The sequence below is a fragment of the Coregonus lavaretus genome (assembly GCF_964263955.1).
Source record: "Coregonus lavaretus genome assembly, chromosome: 5".
In the NCBI taxonomy this organism is placed as follows: Eukaryota; Metazoa; Chordata; class Actinopteri; order Salmoniformes; family Salmonidae; genus Coregonus; species Coregonus lavaretus.
Genome location: NC_139992.1, coordinates 23,988,537 through 23,993,594, shown reverse-complemented (window position 1 = coordinate 23,993,594; position 5,058 = coordinate 23,988,537).

The window sequence follows — 5,058 nt, the reverse complement described above, 5'->3', positions numbered from 1 at the left end:
CCCCCTCACAAGGCTTCCAGAGGACCGGCCCCTGCAGTGGCCACCACTCCAGCATGCCAATTTCAACACTTCTCAGAGTCGCCACCGGGGGCACCGGCCACCCCTGCAGAGTACAGTCAGCCCCTCCGTCGGCCTAGGGAAGCTATCCAGATCAGACCCAGCATTGGGAGCACCGAGCTGGGCCTAAGCAGAGGGGATTAGGCCCGCTCTGGTTCTTGTGTCCGTCGGCCTGGGTCTCGCTCTCTCTCTCCCACTGCGAGACAGTCACACAGGGTCCAGTGTTCCCCCTCTGTCCCACTCACACCCCATTAAAAACACAGACACCATGCTGAACCAACCCCTAAAAACAGGCCTCGCTCCAGCCGCTTCTGCAGATATCACTACTGCCTTCCTCATCTCCCCCCTCTCCATCTCTATCGCGCATCAGGACCTGTTAAGGCAGGCGACCAACAGAGCCCCACTTCAGTGAGCTATTGAGCAGGAAATGGTGTTTAATGTACATCCTCCCATTTAGAGGGTGATAGAGCACTGTGTGTGTGTGTGTGTATATGTGTGTATAGCCTGTTTCAGATCACACCCCAGCTTGAAACAAAGTGTGAATGACCACAGAGAAAACACAGGGGCAAAATGAAAGAGAGCAATGGAGAAGCTAGAGGGAAAGAAAGAGTGAGTAGGTCTGGGTGAGAGAGAGTTTCTTTTGGTGTGAGGGGTATGGATGGAGGAGCGGGGGGCCCAAATGGAGCGTTTGATTAAATCTGTGGTTGACGTGTGAGACAGGTGAGATTGATGAGGTTCCTCTGTGCTTCACACTGTGCGGAGAGCGGGGGGGGAGAGGAACAGAACGTGGCAGTGTGGCGGGCCAGGGAACAGGGCCCGCTCACGCCGTGGGGTCCCCTGGCTGATTAATGGGACTGGAGACCCTTCAAAAACAGTACTCCCCGCAGACAGAGACGGACAGCACTCCAAAAATAACCAGGAGGCAGGCCGGCCCAGGCCTAGCTAACCCAATACAGCTACAGCCCAGGCCTAGCTAACCCAATACAGCTACAGCCCAGGCCTAGCTAACCCAATACAGCTACAGCCCAGGCCTAGCTAACCCAATACAGCTACAGCCCAGGCCTAGCTAACCTTATACAGCTACAGCCCAGGCCTAGCTAACCCAATACAGCTACAGCCCAGGCCTAGCTAACCCAATACAGCTACAACCCAGGCCTAGCTAACCTTATACAGCTACAACCCAGGCCTAGCTAACCCAATACAGCTACAACCCAGGCCTAGCTAACCCAATACTGCTACAGCCCAGGCCTAGCTAACCTTATACAGCTACATCTTTGTTGGGCACAACATGGACAAATCAGGACATTGGACAAATGAAGTCCTTTCCAATAGCATTTGGTACCATTAATAGGCCTTTGCATTAAATAACGAGGGTTTAGAATTTCCCTATAAAAAGATTTCCTCCCTCAATGACTTAATGATGGAGTTGTTTAATTTTACTCCACAGACTGGGGGGAAAAAGAAAGTGGAACTAATAATACCATAAGCACATAAAAGTCACAACACAGCAAAAATAACCTGCACACACTTCATAAATTATTCAATCTATAATTATGGTAACACTCAGGCCAGGGCCAACCTCTGTCAGCAGTCTCGCTCCATCCCTCTCTCTTTCTCTGAAGAGTCCAGTAATTTCCTCCAGCACAGGCAGCATCTGTTGACTTGAGCTCGACCCAAAAGTGCGATACCAGATACATTTTAATTAAAAATGTCAGACCTTCTGTCCAACTTCTGGGTCTACACAGTGTAAAACATGGGATTGGGAAGCTTGTAAGGCTACCTTGGTATTAAGATGGACATATTACAGAGACAGACTTATTCTGTAATTCAGCTTAGGTATGTAAAAAAAAAGAAATTTGGACAAATGGCTAATGTGCAAAGCATTCGTGGGCCTAGCAGGACTGTGACATACCTAATTATCCTGCATGGAGGGGACTGGTGAGAATTAGTGGGCTTTTCTGACAGTTTAAAATAAATAAGGCAATTAATGAATGAGCTCAACCTGAAGTCCATGATGTTTCCCTGTTCCCCTGTTCCCCTCTCCCTCCCATGTGGGGCTGGGGAGCTGTTCTAATGGTTTTAGCTGACACCACAGTGAGTGAACATGGAACTGAGCAGAGCACAGAGGCGAATTAGAAGTCACTTCCTCCTTCCTGGGTTGAGATGACTGATATCAGCCATTGGGACCACAGGCGAGTTAAGGAGCGGACAGAGAGGAAGGGACGGAGCACCATGTTACACAGGGCTGTGAGGAATCATCATGTCTGCCCAAAGCTGCTGCAAGTCTGCACCTATGAACTGATTTAATATCAGTTATACCTACACCACATCCTGACCTAAAATAGATTCACGATTATGGCTTTCTCAGGCCAGTTGTACATTCAAGTCCATCAACTGCCCACAATCTCATGCTGCAACATACTTAATGAAAACGTGCTTATACACTAACATTTTGGGGTAAGAATTGACAAATACAAAAACTGTCACTGCGTTTTAACATCAACCTTAGGGATGAGGATGACCTTAATTTACAGGTTCCATGATTTTCCGAATTGACTGAAATGAGCTCTATAAGCACAAAAAAAGACTCACTATAAATTGTGTTTTTCATTGAATTGGTTACCAAGACAATATGGCTACAAAATGTGTTCGAGTCTGATTTATGAAGGTCAAGTTAAAAGGTCTGCTCTGATCTAGATCAGTCACACAGGTTATAGTTAATCTCTCTATTGGTCTTCAGTGACTTTTTCCAGCTCAATGCCTTGACACACATCACACCTCGGGCATTGTGTGTCTGTGTTTGCACGCAGCCATTCACATTTGGAGAACATTTTAACTAATGAAAACCAACACTTCATTTCTGATGTTATTTCTGGTAATGAAGCACTGCTGTGATGCCTTCAGTTCCTCCACTTCCATCTAGCCTCCCGCCTCGGTGCACACACACACACACACACACACCTCTCCAACATCTCAAGAGACATCGCCTTAACAAAACACAGACGCACCGGTGGTGAGTGCGCATTCCGTTCCTCAGCACCACCAGGCAGTCATTAAGGCGCGCAGGTCGTACATCACCGAGTGAGAAGTGGATCGTGTAGTAGGCTTATATATTGGTATTCGGTGGGGTTTTAACTGGGTCTAAGTAATTAGCGTCCTTGCTGTGCCAAAACGCACTAACTATTGTTACCTGCAACGAGGGACTAGTTGTTGGATTTAACACTCCATTAGCTTGTCCCGGGGGCTCGTTCCATGGGTGGAAACCCTGGGTTGAGGAGGTCAGCATTTACAGGTATTCCATTCACTCCGAGTCAAGGTTGGGCACTCAAACTAAGTAATTTTCTAGTGACCTGAAATTAATGACAAAATGTAATTTCAAAAATGTTATATTTTCTGAGGACATGTCCTTATGCAACAGCAGTCCAAATCATTACTATATAAGCAGATTGAGCACACCAACAATTTATTTCACATGCTAAATTAGTTAGGTGGACCATGCTGTTCAAAACGCCATACTCCAGTGTGCAGGATTTTGTTCCAGCCTAGTACTAATACACATACACCTGATGGTTTGCTGATTGAGTGCATCAGGTGTGGTATTGGTAGGTTAGAAGCCTGCATAACCAGTACCTGGGTTGGTGACTGAACACTGTTCAAACAAATACACTAAAATAGCAATTATATGAGAGCATCCCTTAAATATGACATTGAAGACATGTTCCGGAACGTTGGCGACTACTATGTATATATTTTTTAAACCTCCCGCTTTGGGCTGGATGTGTCAATGTGTAGCCTAGTTCATACATGTATAATCTATTAGCATAATTATTGTTGTACCTCAGACACAAAATCCCTAGTTTGAAAGCAACTTTCTCTGGAAGCTATGCGGCACCATTTTCCCCCACGTGGGCCAGCCCCTTAGCAATTTGAGTTCAACCAATGAACTTCAGCCCCTCACCATGAGTGACAGCTAGCAAGATGTACATCTTGCACCCACAACAGAGCGAGAGAGAGAGCAATGACGTGGTGCATGAATCTGCACATACAGTATGTGACATAATTCGCAATTTGCTGGGACCACTTTTGGCTCGTGAGTGCTACTTTCAGAAATACTGGCTAAAAACTATACAAAAGTACCAGAGAATCCCTTTAATTAACATGATCAAATTTTAAGAAGGGTTTATTTATATGTAGCCTAGCTTATAAATTAGATTATAGATTCTAAGGGCTTGTTTCCCAGACACTGATTAGGCCTAGTCCTGGACTATAAAATGGTTTCAATGAAACCACTTTTTTGTTTTGTCCAGAACTAAGATTAGGTCCCATGAGGCTCAGTTGGTAGAGCATGGCACTTGCAACGCCAGGGTTGTGTGTTCGATTCTCACGGGGCACCAGTACAAAAAAGTATGCACTCACTACTTTAAATGGGGTTTATTTACAACCAAACATAAATGTGTGATGTTATAGGGTCCAGACACCTTTGTGATTTCACTTGTTTTTAATAAACTTAGGCCAGCAAATCACTTCCTCATCCTCGTTGTGTAGTATGGGGGTCCTGAAAAAACATGAACAAATGGTCCAAAAACACCCAAACAATTCCTTTTAGAAACGGAAAAGCTCCCAGTATAGCGATGCAGGTCTTTAGATGTTGTACACATTAGTGTCATTCCAAACGTATACAGTTGAAGTGGGAAGTTTACATACACCTTAGCCAAATACATTTAAACTCAGTTTTTCACAATTCCTGACATTTAATCATAGTAAAAATTCCCTGTCTTAGGTCAGTTAGGATCACCACTTTATTTTAAGAATGTGAAATGTCAGAATAATAGTAGAGAGAATGATTTATTTCAGATTTTATTTATTTCATCACATTCCCAGTGGGTCAGAAGTATACATACACTCAATTAGTATTTGGTAGCATTGCCTTTAAATTGTTTAACTTGGGTCAAACGTTTTGGGTAGCCTTCCACAAGCTTCCCAAAATAAGTTGGGTGAATT